Raw genomic sequence first — 22029 nt, forward strand, 5'->3', positions numbered from 1 at the left:
ACGCTTCGCGTTGTTCTGCATCTAGCAGCTGGACGCTCACTGTGTCTGCTCCTGCATCCTGACTTCTGCTTCGCCTGCCAGTATCTTGGAACACCTGCAAAGGGAGAAAAGAAGAGAATAGGTGAAAGAAGAGTCCTTAACTGCTAAACTCGCATCCCGGAGACATCTCGCCGACGATCCTGAAAAGGAAGACATTTATTTAAAAGCACATCGCGTCGATCGCTGCAGCGCCGCATTTCAATCACCTTTACAGGGCGCCTCCATGTTCAGCAGCGATCATCCGGATTCGCAGCCACATCCCAGCGCCTAGGGAGAAAAAGACAAGAACAAAAGGTGAGAGAGAGAAGGGAATAAGGAAAGCTTAATTTCCATTTTAAGACTTACCTGTTGGGTAATTCCCACTTCATTTCGGGTCTTTGCCGCATCCTGGCATTTCTGGACCCCGGCCCCTATGGGGAATAAGACACTAGCATTAGCGCATTAATGCGTGGACACAAGGGGAACCTCTCATCAAAAACTCACCTGAGTTCCTTCGTCGGTTCCATTGCTCATCTCGGAATCTACGTTCTGCACCTGAAAAAGAGACAACAGACAATCATTATTTTGGTCTTCTACTTACGAACTGAATCCTTGCGGTACTTTACAGGGAAGGTCAAGCAAACCTGAACTTTCTACGATTCAAGATCCAGTGAAGTAACTGGATTGCAACGCGCCCCTGCATCAGAAGCAGGATGGAGAGCTCGTCCTTTCTGAACCTAAGGTGAGACTTTAAGGGAAATCGCAGAAGGGTTTCGTTGAGGGTGTGAAGGGAGTGGGAGGCTACACATTATCCCGCAGATTATTAATTAACATCCCCTTTCACACACAGAAGGATATTTCTGCGAGCCAGACAAGCCAGTTTTAAAGGACCGGTCCAGTCCATCTTCCGAGTCCTGCGCTTCACCATAGAAGAAGCAACAGCATTCCAAACCAGGCCTGCGCCTCCGTGGGAGTCAGGTGAGCGTTACACTTACTCATCTCCCATTGTGCACTGCACTATTGACTGTAAATCTGGGCTGTCTGGGAATGTTTGCCACAGTGCATCCCATACTCATGTTCTAATCTTGTTGAACGATGCTCCATCATGGGCATCATTACTCAATGTTATTCCTGGGTACCCTGCTCTAATCCACACTGTCTCTGCTTGGTCCACAACTGATGCTACCAACAAACTCTTGATGTCCCCTATTGCTACGTTTACCCCACCTTTGTTATCCATTTACCAGGCCCTGCTGTGAGCTGAGGGAGCACCTCAAGGGGGTTATGTGTGTCTATTTGTGCCCAGGGTACAGAGTGTGGTCGCCCTGCTCCCTTGTGTTTAAGTAGCATTTGCATTTTCAATTTTCCTTTCCCGCCCTTAGTTGCATATCCCTTTTTCTGTGATAACGCTATTCTGCCAAACCTCTCCCTTAATCTACCATCCCATAGACTCTCTAGCCTCAGTGTGGCCTGGGATGCCTGTTCTGCCCCTCCCTCTCCTTCTTTTTCCATGTCAAAATCACTCCAATATTCTTTGTTACTCATCGGGACCCTACATGCTTGTATCCCAAGCTGTCTGTTTCCCCGTTCCACTCTGTGTAGACAGTTCTGATAGACACACTGTCTATTCTGAACAGGAAGTCACCTGACTTCCACTCATCCTCGGGTGGCTGTGGGGGTGCCCATGTGGACAACATTGGTGTCTCCCCACCATAGTCACTTCACATGCTGCCCATAAACTAGCCAATTCAGTGTGTGTTGATACTAGTGCTACCTATAGATCTTTCGCGCTGACCCCACTGTGGGCAGTAACCTCTGGTGGTGAGATATGGCAGGGTGGAGCAGTGCTTGGTGTGGCCACCATGGTGCCCACTGACACATATGTCGGGTTAGTATATCCTTCTGTGGGACAAGTTGCTAGCGGATATATGCCCTTTTTAGTCTCCATATTCTTGTCGCCCTCCCCCGCACCTGTCTCCTTGATACCGTCCTGTGTCACCCCTTCTCCCTTCGCATCCTCTGTTTCTTCAAACATCTTCCAGAGGTTCTATATTTCCCTTCTATTTTGTAACAATCTCCCCTTATACTTTGCTGTCAGATAAGTGGACATGTGTTGCAGAGCACATCTGTCAAAAGATCGTTGCTCTGGCCAGGAGTGAAGCACCCCCACTCTAGTCTCAGTCACCCATTAATTGGGATATTTCTTAATGTGTTCACAATATGAGGGCAAGGCCTTACACATATGGTCTAAGGGTGTGACTGTCCCCATGGTTGTATCTGGTGTGTGTCATGTATTGGGGCTATTCCTATGCAACTGCACCACAGTCAAAACTGAAATTTGTCTAGAGCATTTAAAGCATTTACAGTTCAGTATTGTCTTGAATACATGTCAATACTGTCAATAAATTCACAAAAGCATTATCAGTTCACTTTTCCCCCCTCCCGCTATTCCCTACTAGAGCTTCTTCCTTACACTTTAAAATACACCAACAAAACAAACTAAAATAACAGGCTAAAACAACAACTACTTCTCTTCCCGAGTTCTCTGTTTGTACAGAGCTCCTATATCTTTCCTTGTATTTCTCTTGCACTGGTCGAGCCACTGCATGTGGTGCAACCCTCTCCCCTTACTCAGGGAGGCTCCCTTATTCCTCTTTCCCAATATCCTTAGAAAGTAAATAAAAAATGGGCAGAAAAAATCAACACAATCCACAAACTAAGCAAACTCCCAATTTCAGTCACTGCTTCTTCACACTATTCACACTGATCCATACACCCAACCTACTTTGTTAGCCCCTGCAGGCCATACTCACGTGTCCACGTTCTCCCGAAGACATCCGTTCATGGGGTTCCACAACCGGCCTGTTCCTCTCCTTGGGGCCATAACCCACTCCAATGAGCAGGCGGGATTCTGCAAAGAAGGCTCCCACAAGGTCACTCAGCGTACTCGTTTAAGGCTGCTCATTGTAGGTGGGCATGACCCTTCTGGAGAGGTTGCCTGGATACCTCTGCAGGTATGGGGGCTATCGGAACACGTTGCCAGCGTCACCAAATAAAGTCAAGTCCCTGTCAATGCTCACGCCAGATGAAATACAGCTCTCTAGAGAAATAGGCCAAGAGATAGCTTGCAAGGATAGCAAGGTTTAATATTACAGAATACAAAATATCAGCAAAGAGAACGTTCTGACTCCAAAATACATGACAGAGCTATATGAGGGACCACATTGTCACAGATGTCATCACTTATAGGGTCTAAATTAGCACATTTCACTGGGTGGGCAGTAGACATGATCCTGCTCCATATGGGAGGCCAGGCTACAATTGGTCGGTTCTTCTGTCGTCGATCAAGCTCCACATGGGAAAGTTGGGCTCATCGTGTTGTCTGGTAAAGGTCAGGTTGCTCATGAAATACAGTGTTACATCTAAACTAGCACACCAAGCCTACTACTACATCACTGTGTCATGCAACTGGGTGGCTCAGGGATTGGTGCCAGGGGGAAGGGAGGATGAAATACAGCCACACTGACTCATACATTCTGGGCTTTGTTGATACTGCTCCTCTCGCACTCAAGGTCTCCACCCGGGTTTTGATCTATAACTTATCCCTGCCTGTACCTCATGTTACAAATGATGTATTATATGCTGGGCGATGGAACAGTTGCACATGCTTAGATATTTTATCGTCGCTTGATTTGTGCTAGGACAGGGCGGTTCAGGAATGCAGGAGGGTGGGGGTAGGGTCAGTGTTGTGTGGTTGACTTTGCGCTGTTTGGGTGGGGGTTAGAGGCCCGCTGGCAGCTTAGTGGTGATGAATGGGCACTGCGCGTAGCCTGGTGTTGTCTCACGTTCTTGCAGGGCATATTCCTCTGAAAGATACTAAATGATTGCAACACTGAAGGGACATGTGGGAAGTGGACTTCTGTGAGAACTTGCGGTATGGGTTGATTTTGCCTTAATGATGTTGGGCCTCGTGAAATCTTACCAGGGAGCTCGGTTGGTGCAGCAAGGTCATGCAAGCCTGTGCTTTTGTGAAAACTACAAAATGGTGTTTCTTTCTATGTCTCTCCTAGTGTTAAGTGGCTGCTTGTTCACGCTATGTTACCTGTGCACTGAGTTTCATAGCACGGGTCTCTTCCCCGCCTTATACACTACATTATTTCATAGGGGATTTGCCTCACGTGAAAGCGCCTATGGGTGAGATAAACTCATTTCATGCCAACATTATGCTAGAACCAAAATGAATTCCAGTCCATTGCACATAGGCAGACTGATTGTCCGATTCCCAAGATTTTCAAGCTTAGCTCTTACTCTTGGATAGAGAAGAGGAGGTTATGAGTAAGACAAGGGGCCTCATTACGAGTTGGGCATTGAGTATGGTGGAAATTCCACTGGATGGAATTACAGTTACAGCTGTGGAATCCGGCAGAATTACCACCACGTTACAAGGTGACGTGAGTGCACACAAACCATTGGTGGTAAAGGAAATGCCGTCCGTCCGGCAGAATTACCTACAAAAAGCATATTTGTATGGTAATTTCGTCATCCATCAGCAGAATTCCCGTTACCGCAGGGCAAATCGGTGGAAATTACCCAAGATGAATTACTGACTGCTAATTCCTCCAGTGGAATTAGTGCTGGGCTGGGCAGAAATGGTGTCATGCGAAAAATGGGAAGTGTAGCCGTGGCCATCTTTAAAAATCCAATCCATCCTGAATCTCCCATTTCCTGTTGGCCTCCGAACCCAGAAATGGAGGAAAAAATGTCCCAGAAGAAAGCAAAAGCCAAAGTGCCAAAAATGCAGATGTACAAGCAAAAGGTTAAGGAGGCAGAGCTGCAGGGCCTCACAGATGAGTAGTGGCACATTCTGAGGGACTATTTGGAGGAAGGCAAAGGAAGACATCGGCACAGTGGAAGAATGCCATCTGGGCCACTGTATGGGATGCAGTGGTGGCCTTGGGCACAATCCCACGTGGCAGTGAAAACTTACTTAAGTGGGTCCACAGCCTCCTGTCTAACTACCAGCGAGAGACAGCTGCGGTACTGTAGAGCCACTAGTCCTCACACCATGAGAGGATAAGCCAGTAGCATCCTCAATATGGAAGTCATCGAGGATTTTGGAGGGGCCGACATCAGAGCAAGCTGCCAACATGAGACTGGTGAGTATGAATGTCAAGTTTCCCACGGCAGTGCACTGCCAAAATCTCTATCCCATGCATGTGTCTCCCAGCATAGATGGCCACATTGTACAGGGAAATACCCAATCCAATGGCAATGTGGAATATGTCACTGCACCATGCTGAAAATAGGTAGCCACTTTTGTTCAAATGCGCATGTGACCCCATGCAATCATGAAAGCACCCATGAGGACAGACCATGCCCAAGTGCTAAGATGACCCCCCTGCACCCACATCTGGCCCTGATACACTCAAAGGGCAATCAACCCACATTAAAAAAAAATGCCAATGACTGTGCCAACACATACAAATGCCATTTCTGCAAGCCATCTGCCAGTAATGCCATGCACATGAGGAGTGGCCACTCTCCTGAACCCACTACCACATTGCTGGAGCACAGTCCTTTGCCCAAGGAATAGAACTAAGGTACACTTCTTGCAGTATGTTCAAGAACTGTGAAACCAAATGTGTCTAGTATGATCATCCATCATAGTGCATGAGTGCCTTTCTATAATACTGAAGAGCAGGTCACTGGAATGGCCCTCAATAAATGCAACTGCCAATGGCTTCAACGCTATAAAAGAAGACTTTAGAGCAGTAAGGTTAATGGCTCCCCAGAATAAATATGTTCTGGATCTCCTCACAGCCATGAAAGGAGGAGTATGCTGTAAATTTGCTCCCGCAAATGACAAAAACAATAGAACACTCACTGAGGCGATTACCAGGTTATCACAAATGCATGCCAAAATGGAAGCAAAAACAAAAGATGAAGAAAAAAGTTCAAGGATGGTTATCATACATCTTCTCATGAATACCAACACTGATAGCCAATGGACTAAAGGTCTTACTGGCAGCATTAGTTCTAGCGTTGCCAACACGCTGCATAATCAGAATATCACAAAATGCCAAAAGACGACGGAAAAGACTGTGGACATTAAGTACTAGTAGAGACTACTGCCAAATACAACAAGATAATAGTAGCTTGAGATACCCTGAGAGCACAGATGCTGTCCTCTGTTCCCGACTGGAGTAGTGTTTGATGATGCTAATGAGTACAGTGACTATTGGGGAAAATTGGTTTGGTGTGACCCTGAGGGAGATTGCTGTTAATTGGCATGAAGTTTGGATGACCATGCATGATTCTATTGACACCAAAGGGGAGTTAAAAAGATTTGGCTCCTGAAGTTTAAGGTGAACAGGTTTGGAGAAGTGGTCGACAGGTCGACCAGAGGGGGAACTGTAGAGGGGGTACCTGGAATGGCCCTCATGTCCCCTAAACAAATGTCAGCCTTGGATGAGAAATGAATGGTGCAACTCACTGTTCGGCCAACCACCAGGCGTGCCAGTGTGTCCCACATATCGAAAAAGATATTCTCTTAGATTAACATTTCAACCATGTCCAGTTCATTGCTTAGTCCTGACCTGAGCCCCCTCAGTGCATCAGCCTCCGTTGAGCAGGAGCTGATGCTCCATCCGCAGGCTGCAGGAGCAGCCCTGCCATCCCAAAGATAGCGAGGTAAGCTATCCAGCTCAATCAACCCCGCACCTTCTTTTCAGCGAATGCGACGCTGACCGCCACAACTACAACTACAATTGCATCGAGCGATGTTCTTTGAAACTGCATCCCTTGCCACAGCAGTTTCGTCTTTATAGTTGCAATCTCTACAATATACGGCACTGAAAACCGCATGGTTGCACACCTCCACTATGGCCGCTGCCTACGATCGGATTTCGTTTTGTCTCTGAATCAGGAGCACTTCCTGATTTGCTCGTGAGTCTGCCTTCTGATTGGGGAGTCACCCTCCTTAGCCTATCGTGGGGATCCGGCAGGCATGAGCCGGCCTCATCGAAGGCTCCCACTAAGGCTCCTGACCTGAGCCTGAGCAGAGGCTGCCAGAGCCCTGGCCCTAAATACCTGTGCAGCCCGGGCGCCCTAATCACCTCGAGCGCTGCTCGCACTCTCCCGCTGCAAACACGGAACCTTGCCCCTTACTGAGTCATTCGACATCTGGTATTCAAACAGTGAGTAACAGAAAAATCCTTTTCTCCTGTATGAACCGTGACTCTATGTTTCACTTACCTCATGGCACCTCACTGAACCTTCCTCACGCTCTATCAGCACTCCACTACTATTATACAGCTAGGATGCCATATTTACTTTGCTACTCACGGCCCACCTGACAGGCTCTCTCCCTTACTTTTTCCCGGCTGTATCACCACACTTGCCACAAAAGATAGCAAACAATACTGTCTCCTCATGTTGTGCCCTACTGTTGTGCCTACGGTCACCAATAGACCACATTTGATGTGTTGTGCCTCATGGTCACTAATAGACCACATCTGATCTGTGTTGTGCCTTATGGTCGCTAACAGACCACATTGATTTGTGTTGTGCCTTATGGTCGCTAATAGACCACATTTGATTTGTGTTGTGCCCTAGGGTCGCCAATAGACCACATTTGATGTGTTGTGCCTCATGGTCACTAATAGACCACATCTGATTTGTGTTGCGCCTTATGGTCGCTAATAGACCACATTTGATTTGTGTTGTGCCTTATGGTCGCTAATAGACCACATTTGATTTGTGTTGTGCCCCAGGGTTGCCAATAGACCACATTTGATGTGTTGTGCCTCATGGTCACTAATAGACCACATCTGATTTGTGTTGCGGCTTATGGTCGCTAATAGACCACATTTGATTTGTGTTGTGCCTTAGGGTCGCTAATAGACCACATTTGTTTTGTGTTGCGCCCTAGGGTCGCTAATAAGACTACATTTGATTTGTGTTGTGCCTTATGGTCGCTAATAGACCACATTTGATTTGTGTTGTGCCCTAGGGTTGCCAATAGACCACATTTGATGTGTTGTGCCTCATGGTCACTAATAGACCACATCTGATTTGTGTTGCGACTTATGGTCGCTAATAGACCACATTTGATTTGTGTTGTGCCCTAGGGTCGCCAATAGACCACATTTGATGTGTTGTGCCTCATGGTCACTAATAGACCACATCTGATTTGTGTGCGCTTTATGGTCGCTAATAGACCACATTTGATTTGTGTTGTGCCTTATGGTCACTAATAGACCACATCTGATTTGTGTTGCGCCTTATGGTCGCTAATAGACCACATTTGATTTGTGTTGTGCCCTAGGGTCGCTAATAAGACTATATTTGATTTGTGTTGTGCCTTATGGTCGCTAATAGGCCACTTTGATTTGTGCTATGTCCTAGCCTGACACGCTATGCATTATAGTCACTGTCTGATTGCCTTATCTAGGTGCCCTTAGTCTCTGTATTTTAGCCTACCATGCTATGTATTATAGTCACTGATTGATTGCCACATCTAGTTTCCCTCAGTCTCTATATCTTAGCCCTGTTGGAACAGGCGTATTTAGGTGCCTCCCATGCTATGCACCCTAGACACTGCCCATTCATGCCTCATATACTTGTGCCCCTAGTAGTGAATGGTGCCTAGACCTTACAGATCTAGCCACACAGCCTTAGACATAGTCACCGACATTTAGTACCTTGACGACCAGTTATCTTAGCCCACACACACCAAGTGGCATTGCTAGCTAACAGGAATAGCTTTGCACTATGTCTAGCTCACTCAACATTTACTTTCTAATGATTATGGCCACACTGCACGCCTCCCCCAAGAACAGCCACACTGAAGTTCCCCCTTGCAAGCCAGCTTTTGCGCCTCCTCTCTTACTCACCACACCCAAGACACCCAACTACCCTGGCCACATCAGCCCCGCGCACCAGGCCATGCCAGGCCAACTAGTCTACACCTCTCAGCCTACCCCAACTCACGAGAAAAACCTTAAATTACGCGCCAGACTTAATAAACTCTATGAACCTCTTAGAAGATCCCTCCCCACTATAAAGCGCACAACGAAAGACCAACACATTAAGATATGCACTGCAACTCCTAAATCCCCCCCAGAAGTGAATATAAACATGCTTAAGACAAATACCAACTCATCCAACTCGGCCATAACCAAAATGGACCCTAAAGGACACTCCCTCAAGGGAGCACTCCTTAATGTAAGATCCCTAGTGGCACACGCCATCGACCTAGCTGACTTAATCACAGAAGCTAATCAATCTAGACTTTATTGCTATAACTGAGTACTGGCTACACAATGCGGCAGGCCCATCACTCATGTTGGCCATTCCTGATGGTTACACCATATCTAGGCAGGACCGAGAAGGCTCCCGCGGAGGTGGAATCGCCATTATATCCAAAATAAACCTATCACTATGACTAGCCCCTACCACAACTATGCAATCCTGTGAAACTCTCACTGCCAAAATTCCCATAAACAAAACCCAAACTCTTTCAATTCATCTAATTTACACACCACCGGGCCCACTTGGAACCTTCGAGGAGGACCTGCACAGCTTCCTGGCCAACAACACCAAAACTACTTCCCAATTGCTGATATTAGGGGACTTTAACCTTGGCTTCAATGACCAAGCAGATGCCCATGCTTCCACTATTGCCAATACCCTTCACACCTTGGGACTCACCCAAAAAGTTAGCACCCCTACACATGCAAAGGGTAGCATACTTGACTGGATCGCTGATTCCAACTGCTCAGCCACAGTATCCTCTATTACGCCCCTCTCCTGGACAGACCACTCCTTGGTGTCCTTTAATTTACTAACCACCAAACTACCCAGCCCTGCCCCACAGGCAGCTCCACCATGCCCTACAAGAAACAAAAAGAATGTTACAGCGGATAATATTATTCCCCTGATCCTTCCTACCTTAAATGCACTGCCAGACAACCTCGATCCTAGTGCATTGGTCAACGAATTCAACAACATCATGCGCACCACTATGGACAAAGTCGCCCCTCTCAAAATGCGAACAAGCAAACCGAAGGCACATTTAAACAAGTGGTTCACGCTAGAACTTAAGGCCTTGCGCCTAAACAAAAGAAAATGCGAATCCAACTGGAAACTATGTCCAACCGAAGAGAATAAAGCTAACTTAACTAATATCTCTCGGCATTATAAAAATGAAATCTGTCTAGCGAAACGCAATTCCTACAATGTTCGCATTGCCAATGCCAACTCAAGTATGAAGGAACTCTTCTCCATCTTGAAAGAACTTGAGTCCCCCATTGCCACACCTGATACCTGCATCAAAGACCAGACCTGGTGCACAGATATGCAAACAGCCCCAGCAAATAAAATCACCACACTGCAAAACAAAATCCAACTAAAAAAAGATTCCCTAAACCTCACAAACAAGCCGCCACGTAACAACACCATTAATGACCCAACCAACAAATTCTCCTTTACACAAACTACCATCTTAGAGGTAGAGAAAATCATCCTTTCCCTCAAACTGTCAAACTGCAAAGGTGACATCTGCCCAGCACAACTAATAAAAGATGCTGCCAGAGACCTTTCACCGTTCATTTCAAAATTGATCAACACCTCCTTCGCCACAGGTAATATCCCGGCGAACCTAAAACAATCATGGGTGCTCCCACTTCTCAAGAAACAGACTCTTGACTCCCTCATCCCCACTAATTATCGGCCCATCACTACCGTACCTTTCCTACTGAAGATACTAGACAAGGTTGCCTATACCGAAAATTCAAAGACACCTTGAATTAAACAATCTACTGGGAGCCAGACAATCTGGTTTCCGTCCACTCCACGGTAGGGAAACTGCACTCATTGATCTAAAGACCCAAATAGAAGAACTGAGAGATCAAGGTAAAACGGCACTCCTCCTCTTACTTGATCTCTCAGCTGCTTTCGATCTGGTAGATAACAGGGTCCTCTGCAAACACTTGGACACTGCTGCACACTTCCCCACGCATGCCACCAAATGGATTGAATCCTTTCTGAGTGAGAGAACAATGAGAGTCTTCTCCCCCTCGGCAGCAGCCGACCCTCTTCCAATCACGTGTGGCGTCCCTCAAGGCTCCTGTGTTTCACCAACCCTATACAACATATTCACTAAACCCCTCTTCGATGATCTGGACCTTCTGGTTATCACCTACACTAACTATGCAGATGATACACAGATTCTCCTCCCGCTTTCTGGGGATCACAACAAAGACGGGGAGTTGGTGAATAGGGTGTACCTCATTATTCAGGCATGGATGGCATCACATGGCCTCTGCCTGAATGATGATAAGACTGAGCTGATCATTCGGGGCACGCAGGCCAATATCAACAAACTAGGCAAGGACTACTCCACGTTTAAAATAGATGGCAATAGCATCAAGGTTTCGAGTGAAGTAAAAACTCTAGGCTTCTATCTCGACTCCACCATGTCTTCTGCAAAACAAGTTAACTCCTTAGCTTCCACGACAGCCTATACCTGCAAATTAATAAGAGCAGGTAAACCTTTCTTCTCTAATAACAGCTGCATGATCCTAGCGAGAGCCTTAATACTATCACGACTCGATTATTGCAATGCCCTTTACAGTGGCGCTAACAAAACTATCACCAAAAGGCTAAAAATCCTACAAAACAACGCCCTTAGAGCTGCCTTAGGCATAAACAAAAGGGAACATATCTCCTCCACTAGACAACAATACAAATGGCTCTCCACCGACAATAAAATTCACCTAAAAATGCTCTCCTTGACGCACAAAGCCCTCAATAACGCTGCCCCCACTTACCTGATGGACAAAATAAGAAGAAAAATCTCTACCAGACCTACAAGAACTCCCAACTCCAACTGTCTGGAAATTCCAAGATTTAAACTTGCCAAAATTGGCGGCAGAAGCTTCTCTGTGCTAGCCGCTAAATGGTGGAATGCCCTGCCACACAACCTTAGATCAGACCAACCTTTCCCTCACTTTAGAACGAATCTTATCAAACACTTCAATGACAACAACAAGTAAGGTTTGAAAGACTTAATTTGTGTTATGTTACTTATCTGAATGTATATGTGTACCATCAAAGATTTATCACTATTGTAAATTTTAATTATGCAACATTGTAATTTGCTGTAACACTGTAATTTTTATGCAACATTGTAAGCTTCGTATATTCTGTTCACTGCGCCCGGTTACCCTTGGATCTGGCGCGCAATACAAATAAATAAACAAACAAACAAACAAGAGACAGGTGTCTCATCACTGGATCAGATTGACTGATAACAAAGTCCAGCTGTGATGATGTCACTCATGAGACATGACATAGCAGCATTAGCCATTCAGCAAATTTGCATCTCTGCATGAAGATACTCAGACACACACACATGTACACAAAAAACATGCTTAAACCTTTGTATTGATAGAGGACAGATACATATACATACTGTCAAAAGCCTTTCCTTTACACTAGCCAAATGCAGAATCGAAAGGAAGCCAAGCAAACCAGACCACGCTGGCAACCAATTTATCACAACTAACCATAAAGAGCTACCGGGACGCATATGGAACCTACAGGGCTCTACCACTACTAGTCTCTAAAGAAGATGTTAGAACCTGTAGAGAAACCATAGAATGACTGTAGCAAATTCGGATGAAGCCATATGCCTCAAGAAATTGAAGAAGAGATGCAGACTCTGCAGCACGAAGCAGAGAGACAGTGTTCACAGCCAAGGACAAGGGCGGGTGAACATTTCCTGATTCCCGAGGTGGTGAGCCACCTAAGAATTACGTCTTCGCACACGTGACCCACCCCAGCCGAAAAATGGCTATTTACTCATGGTGAGAAGAGGAGTAGTTTCCCAGTGAAATAGACAACATTTATACACGCATTGTCCCCTGAAAATTACAACCTGCAGGCACTCTCTCAGGCTAGGTAGATATGTCAGTGGCAACAATGGGGACACACAGTGTTTCTCATTACCTTGAAAAGGTACACCAAGCGCTGGGAAAAGAACAGGGTCCCAGGCTTGGGGAGAGCTGCTCCAGCCAATCCAGATGTTCACATCATGGGGTGGTTAGAATGTTGCATGCGACAATGGTCATTTTGCGACCCTACAAGAAAGTAATAGATTGTTTTTGGGGAAGTCTCAGGCAAAGCTATCTTACATGGTGAACCAATGGCATGATTAAGATAGAGGATTTCTATAAGTATTACCACCAAAGCCACCCAATCTCCCATAGGGTTTTGTGGATGGATTGGTGTTTGTGACTTCACCAAGGCATACAAATGGGTGACACAGGCTCAGCTGCTGAGATTGCTGGAGATTTGGTTGTTTCCTGTATGATCTCTGTTTTACGGAGAATGAAGTGGTTTATTTGCCCCATGGATGAGTTCTGCATTATTGGCAGGGGAAGGGTGCGGATAGGCCTCAGAAACTCTGTTAACGTGTGGTATTTTTTTAAGCAAACACCCCTGTCCTCTGGTATACTTTTATAAAGTGGTAGCAGAGGATGGTGATCTATGTTCGATCGACACAAAGTTGTCGTTTCCTGTCGTAACTTCTGGAGGACTGTGAGGTGAAGAAAAAAAATCATTTTCTTTAACTATTTGGGGACTCGTGCCTGACAGTTCCCCTGATATTGTATCACACAATGAACCATCAGGTTCCTACTTAAAGTTACTTGTCTTTTTAATGTTACCAGTCGTGTAACTCTAAACTAGCTTGCCCTCCAACAAATCTAACTAAACCCTTGTGTGGTGTCTATACCTAGGTAGCACTGGTGAGCCGCTTATCTAGGGTGAGGGGATATTTTAAGAACTGGCCCTATAGTTATACTTTCACAATCACTACTACTAAAAAACACACATCCTGGATATTATATAGTGTGTCATATGCTTTGCAAATGAAATATATTTTTCTTTATTCTTTTTCTTTGCTCAGCATCTAAAAACAACAATCAATGTATAACACATAATTATCTAAAGACACTTTCATCAGTTGGTGAAGCGTACTCAATCGGTATGCCACCTTAACATTACCTGAATCTTCTGCAATGTTTTCAGAAGGGTTTGGTTATCCTCTATGAGAGACCTTTTGACCAGCCCAGTGGTCTATCGCTTCAAAAAAGGTCAAAACTGGCCTACCGGTTTCAGTGGTATATTCAATTTAACCACTTTCTTCAGGGCCACAGCACTGCCTTGAGTGCTGACAAACTGATGAGAGGCAGAATGTTCTTACATGGTTTTGCACCCCACCCCTACTGTATGTGTACCAGACTCCAATGTCAGTGTTGGGTTAGGTGACTGTGTTCAGCTTGGATACAATTTCTTTAGCATTCCTGTTCGCCCTCATATCTAGTCACGGGTGGGTATTAGAAGGTTGATGCTTCCAACATGGAAAAAGACTGATGTGAGGTGACCCACAAAGACTGAGAGTTACACGGGTGGTGCACACTGTGAAGAGGCCATTAGTATACCTTGGAGAAAATCCTGCCCGCTGTCCATGGGATGCCCAGCAGACCAGAAGGGCCGTGTTGCAGTTGAGGAAAAGCCGGTGGCTGAGCGACATTAGCTGATCATGGAGTGTAAGTAAGTATAGTTTAGTTTAGTTTATTATGTATAGAGCGCACCTAACCCTAAGGTAACTGGCTCAGCCATATGGCAAATAGGGGAAGAGGTGGACATATGTTGGGTGTTGGGTGGTGTTGAATATTTTAGGTTGGTAGAATGCAGAGGTGGATGTTAATTGTAATAGTTAGATAACATTCGTTCATGAGGTGACCAGTCTTGTCAGTTGGCATAGGTGATTGGCTTAAGGGTATGGATGATAGAAGTTATGCAAATGTTGGATTTCCTGTGGGTTGGACATTGTAGCTTGGATCATGGATGATGGTATTCCCGCTTAGCAGGTGAAGCTAGCTTGAATCGCACAAGGTGTTTTTCTGGTTAAGTCTTGCGGATGCATTTTATCTACAAGGCGATGCTGTAGGTAAAGATTGAGCACATGAGATATTGGTATCCCCTTTTAGGAGGCAGGAAGACGTCCGTGGATATGTGTTACTTGTCCTTGTTGGGGTGTTGGTTTAGTTGAAAAATATTTTTGTGAAGGGCTGGATGTTGGGGATCCTTCTCTCTTTCTCTTCTGTACTGTAGAGGTGATGTCACCAATAAGGTTTGTGTATAGGACTTGGAGTGCACGTGGGGTGCAGAACTATTTAGCTGATGTAAATGACAATCGAGAATTGAAAGAGTTGTGTTTTAGGGCAGTGCGCGGAAAGTGCATGTGCAAAATTGGTGGGTGTGCCTAGGGAGCACTCAAAGATATTGGTCGAAAGTGGGAGAGGCTAAGAGGCTAATCATTTTTTGTGGCTTGAACTGTTATTTGAACGTTTGGTGTCAAGGTAAAACAAAGTGAATTTGGTTGATAACAGTGGAGGTGTTGAAAGCCCTGACTTGGGGTAAATATTAAAGTAATGTATTGTGGCAAAAACATGTGGATACACCCTTACAGCACATGTGCACATCCCTTCCATGCTATAAGGACAAGATGTGTAATTGTAGCGCGGAATGGACATGAAGCACAGAGGGTAAACTGCCTAAGCCATGGCACAAGGAGGGAGCTTCTCCAAATGTATGCAGCAACTATTACATGCACACATACATGCGGCTTACAAGGGGAAGAAATGAAACACGCAAATGGCTATATTTGAGCTGTGGAAAATGTTTCAGGACGATGGGGGGACGTGGCACGGCATCACCTGATGCTGAACCAACAGGAGGCTGTGAGCAAAATCACGGTGGCACAGGGATTATATCCAATGATGGAATTAAGAGCAGGGACAGGGTATACCAATCCCATATTTGCACCTCCAGCATATATCAAGAGGGAGGAGCAGGACGAGGCTGGACAAATGGCTAAGGGAGCTCAAGCCACAGGTGTAAAAGCAAAAGAAAATATTGAGGCTGAGTACCCCAAAAGGAAATACACCAAACACGGGCTTATAAAGATTCTCAGATCTTTATTCAGATAACTGTACAGTTTACAAAAAAACAAAGTATCAGATAGCTATCTGGCACTCAGTACATCACATCGAATACCAGCCCTTTCGGTGTGAGAAGTGAGAGGTACTGGAAGTCTAAACATTTGCATCTTTTATACAGTTTCCAATCGTAATGTCCAACCCCTCTGCAGGTTAATAATTCTCAGTCTAGAGTTCGTGCCGAGTTCACCTCTAGTTTATCTAGCTATATGCATGTGGATTATTTCCAGTTTGTACAACAACAAGTCACAATGGCAACAGTGTATCTTCGAATTTAACATTAATCCTTAGTACACGTCCTATACAATGTAGTTCAACATTGTATTTGATGTATGTCTGTGGATCGGACTTGTTGGCGCAGGTAATCCTCGATCTATAGGTCAAACGTAGGACAAGTTCTCATTAAACGGTCCTAACATTTGGCCTAAGGGCAGTTTGGACATTAACTTTGCGTGAAGGTTACAAGCGGGAAAACACTGTCCACCATTTTAGAACACAGAGTGACTTTGAAACGCAAATCAAAATGGTGGATGGACCTAAAATGGCGGCTAGGTCGATCTAAGGTCGGGACCTTGCAACGCGGATTTCTTCGCAGAGCGTCTGGGTTTAGGCCAATATATACAATAAAGAAGGTACAATATGATATCCCGTTTAACACAGGGAGCTAAAACAGGGAGTGCAGCGTGATTCAGGCACACAATAAAGAGAATGACACAGGGATAGAGGGAAGGAATGAGGGACTGGAGACAATAGTTCTGAATGAGTGGGTAGGCAGACAAATATTGCTTAAACTAGATGGGAAGGTAGCAGGAGAGATGGGCGTACCAATGAAACTGAAGTATCACCTATGGCCTGAGGCCAGATCAAGACATTCCTGTGCCACCCCGTTGGTTGAGCACAGGTCAGCATTATTTATTGATAGGTATAATTTAAGGTGATTCTTATTGATCACATTTTCGTTGACAGTCCTCCCTGGCACAGTTGTTTGAAAGATGGTGGTGGTTTCATTATCTAACAAAAATAGTTTATATATTTATTTATGTATACATTCTTTAGTTCATAGAACTTTACATGTACAAATACACATAAACATTCTAAAATTAATTCCAGTTTTCAAATCAGAAAATCCATAATATTGTGCAAACAGAGCAAGCCAAACTACAAAGCTAACATTTCCAGTTACAAACAATAACATATATCAACATACATTCTAAATATTTCACTCAGAAATCTTAATATTCATCAGAGATCTTAAAATTCATTCAAAAAGTTCAAATCAATAAATTCAAATGCAATCAACGCAGACAGTGCTAACAAAACAAGGCTTGAGACCTACACATTACGAACACACTGCCTTATAAACCTCATAAATAGTTCTAAAACTTAAATATCAAATAACTTCCTCAATACCGTACTTTACATGGTAAAATAAGTCAATATGTATTTCCCCACATGGTTAATGTTTGTATTCCTTCACAATATGTGTTTTAATAGGTGTCCAGTCAATTCGTCGAAAATAAACTGGTCGACTGCAATTTGATCGACGCAATTTGGTCGAAAACCAAATGGTCGAATTTTTTATTTATATATTTATTTTTCGGGTTTTCGTTTAGTAAAAAAAGGGGTTTTTAGAGAAAAAAAAAAAGGGTTAAAATAAAAAAATAAAAAAATTCGACCATTTGGTTTTCGACCAAATTGGTTCGACCATTTGTCTGGTCGACCAATTTTTTTCGACCAAATGTCTGGCAACCGTTTTAATAATAAGCCGAATTTGGTACGCAGCAATATGAACTGAAGTGAAATTTGTGTTGAGGCAATATATCCAAAATGCCTAGTCTAATTTTGCCTCATAATTGTGAACTAGGTGCCCTAAGTATATCATGCATAGTGGGCCCAATTTCAGGCATTCTGTAAAAATATGCCTCACAGTTTCCTTATTCCCAGGGATCATACAGATTCTGCAATATCTACCGTCCTCGTACAATGTTGATCGTCCACCCAATGAGGCGAGCCCCAGGAATTGATTAATCTGGGTCAGGAGTATAAGTCTTCTCACCTCAAGGTCAGGAGAAATTAAAAGATAAGATTGGAGTCTCATAAATCTATGTGTATTTATTGATACCTGAGCATAGCCATGGATTGTTTCTATGTGGGCATAATAATAGAGCCAATCCCACTGCGCTATCTTCCTCACAAACACTTTCTTTAATATCACGTATTTGGCCCCAGAGTTGAAATCTGGATACCATTGTATGGTAAAAAAAAACTGTTTTTCTAGATATTTATCAGCATTTATTGTCTCTTCAGAGCTATAGGAGCCAGCAATTCTCTTGACTAAAAGATTGTGTTTGGAGGAACAGCTCCCCTCAGCATCTTAATACCATTGCCTTTAAAGATAGGAGACCCGATTTTAGACATAGATACTCTATAGCAGTGGACTGTGGTAGCTTCAGAATACTACGCCAAAAGAACCCTTCAATGCGATTTAGCCATTCTAGCTTGTTCATCTGCAGGCCTTCTACTCTATTGAGTATAGAAGGGCAGAACCATTGTTTGTAAAGTAACAAAATCCCACTCATCGAAAAACCTGCCCTTCCTTCAGCAAAGCGGCTAATCAAAAGGTTTAACTGCCTTGGCTTTGTGCTTTTAAAGTTTATTATGTTTTCATAGCTCGCCCTATGCATGAGGTCAAGACCAAGATATTTATACGAGGATGTATGCTGAATTTGTCCTATGTGAGTTCAATGGACAACCTATTTATTTTTTTGTGCGACACCAACATCACCTTGGTTTTCTCTAGGTTTATTATCAACTTGTTTTTGTTGGTGTATCTATCTGCATACAAGATAGCAGTAATTCGATCTTGACCAATTTTAGGTGACCATATACCTTCGGCCTCTAAGCGGTGGATCAAATCAGCTAAGTATAAAATGAAAGAGGAGTGGAGCCATAATACATCCTTATTTGACTCCTCTGTTTATACTAAATTCACCTGCTAGATGTTTTCCATATCCCAGTTTTATCCTAGCAATGGTGTTCTTATGTAGAGACTTAATTATCGGTAAAAACCACTCGGGCAGCCCCAATCAGACATTTTCACCCAGAGTTGCTCTCTATTAACTAGATCAAATGCAGATTTAAAATTCACAAAGGCAATATACAGAGAGGGGCTCAATTTACTTCTTGCATTAATGATCTGTATATCTGGAGCTCTCACATTAAGATTCATGCTGGTACCAGCTCGAAAATCATTTTGTAGAGGGTGTAACAACTCTTTTTTTCATCCACCCATATTTGCATAGGTTTTAAAATGCAGGTTGCAAATACTTTCCCCGTGGAGTCTAGTAAGGAGAGCAGGCGGTCATTTTCAAGTGCCACCCGGTCTCCAGTATGGACCGGGTCCTGGATTGTGGAATCTCCCGCTGCCGGCAACTCTTCCAGAATAAGTTACATATCAACATTGCCCAATTACCTGGATCATCTTTCAATACTGCCATGGCCAAGCCATTTGGACCGGGGGACCTTGAGTTTTTTGCCTTTCCAATGATATCCGCTATGCAGTCCCGGTTAAAATGCAAAGGCCATGGGTTGTCGTCTCACATCTTTTCTTTCATACACTTTAGACTTCTGAACATCTTTGTTTCAACAAACTCCCGCCAAGTATGTTCAGGGATAGGGTTTATTATTCTCTTTGTTTCTTTAGGGTACGTAGCCAGCGAAAGAGTACACCAAATAGTTTTTGGATTATGGCTCAACATAACCTTTAATAGTTTTTGGCAGTTATATGTTTAGCCTAATTCACTGCATTTTTATTCCAATTGCAGTTCACATTTTTAGCTTTTTTGATATTAACTAAAGCATCATGCATAGAGTGTGAGGATCGTTTTATAGTTCTCATCTGTCTGCACAGCTTACGTTTACTTTCAAGTTAAAGGGTTTTGTTTTCTATTCCCAAGCTTAGTTTGGGGCCTTCCCTTTCATACCCGTGCTTTTTTAGTAATTTCACATATCCTGGATTCAATACCTTCTGCAGAGAGCTTATCCAAGTAGTTAGAACCATCTGCCATAATATCTACAAGTGAATTACAAGCCCTTCTAATATTACCATCAGACTAGAAAATTCTTTTTCTTCCTTGGTTGACCTACAAATCCATGGGACCCGTTTCCATGGGGTTCCCACCAATTCCTATTAAGCAGAGTTCCAATATACAGTGATCACTGTACTCGGTGGGTACCACACACAGAAATTATGCATATTCGAGCAGTGGATCATTCCCACACAGGTAATCCAATATTCCACATTTATTGCCCACATTCCAGGTTAGATTACCAGGAATGTCATTCAGTAGATGATCGTTAAGGGTCGTGAGTTCCCAACCAGTACAGAAATTGAGCCATTCACGTACCTTAATATTGGAGTCCTTCAGCAGCATATTATTTCTTTTCAGTATATGCACAAAATTTGGACAGTGATTGGCCACATCTTGCATTCATGTCGCAACCCAAATGAATTATATCGGACTCTGCATTGTCCACCCATGACATAATCAGATTATCTATCTATTCAAAAATGGACTCTGTTTTGTCCATCCCTAGTGGATCATAAATACATTATTTTACATATGTCCCCCTGTGATAGGCCTACTTCCACTGCAATAACGTTTCCATCTGCATCTAAAGGTTTGACAAGTGTGGAGGGTAAGTCATGTGAAACGCCTATCAAAAGGCCACCCGATGGTCATCCTAATGGTCCCTTCTTGGCCAAGGCATGATGAATCAGGTATGCATCTAACTAGAAAGCCTGACATAACCATGTCTCCTGCAACAGGAATATGTTTGATTTTACAAGGGAGGCAAGGGATCCCCCGACTGAAATAAAGTGTGAGTGACCACGTGTGTTCCAGGAAATTATACTAATTCACTCATTTGGCAGCACAGCACCCGGTATAACACTCCTTAACCAATTCCATCCCTGTTTATTATCGAATCTCGGTGCAACACATTTCTTAGCTGGGGATGGTGGTAATTGTCTGTCACTTTTAACATTTTCTACATTGGTTGCAAACACTAAGAGAGGTTTTCAGCTCCGGCATAACATCTATTTTGTATTTTAAAAATTCGAATGAGCCACTTTGAGCACGTATTAGGGATGCTGTGGGTGGTAATGAACAGTGGATTTTAGTCATGTCATCAAAACTCGAGCCCAGGGTTGCACAAAGTCAAAATCATTGGGTTTTAGAACGCGAAGAGAAGGTACGTTTGTGAACAGCTTCAACAAAGCAGGGTGTGATTTATCATTGCCCTCTTAACAGTAGGGAGATTCTGACTATTAGTTACTTACTATTCGGCTATCTAGTACCACATTAGGGGGTATTGGAATTTGGGGAGCTAGGAGCCTCTGAAACTGTCACTTGGCCGCTGTCTGGTTGATATAAATGAGCTGCTGTGCTGCCAGTTAACAGGGCTAGTACATGTTGCTCATTATCAATGCAAATGGGTACTTCCTCGAGTTGCAGGGGTGACTTAAACGTATTATCTTTCAACAACCAACTAGTCAATGTGCCCTTGCTTTGCTGCTGGCGTTTTTATGCCGCATTTCCTTCTTCTTGGATTTCTTAGTCTGAAGAGGAGGCTCGGTCACCGACACAATGATTGAGTTTAAAGGTTGATTGTCCAGAGAGAGAGTTCGATTCTGGGGTTTATTGCGTGCTTTTAAGCACAGTAGAAGGTGTTGTTAACCGTTTTTCTTTGTGTTTTAGATAATTGAGTGGTGATCATAAGGCATTTTCCGTGGGGCAGTTTATAACACACTCCTCCTGGGATTCAATGGTTATGGGCACCTACTCAGCAATGCCATTGAGAACTTCCCCAGATTCAGTTGTTAAGATCGGACCTTGTGCAGCGATCGTGGTTTATCGTCCATGACCATATGTGGGGATGC

The sequence above is a fragment of the Ambystoma mexicanum genome, chromosome 4q (assembly GCF_040938575.1).
Source record: "Ambystoma mexicanum isolate Mex_15411 chromosome 4q, UKY_AmexF1_1, whole genome shotgun sequence".
NCBI lineage: Eukaryota > Metazoa > Chordata > Amphibia > Caudata > Ambystomatidae > Ambystoma > Ambystoma mexicanum.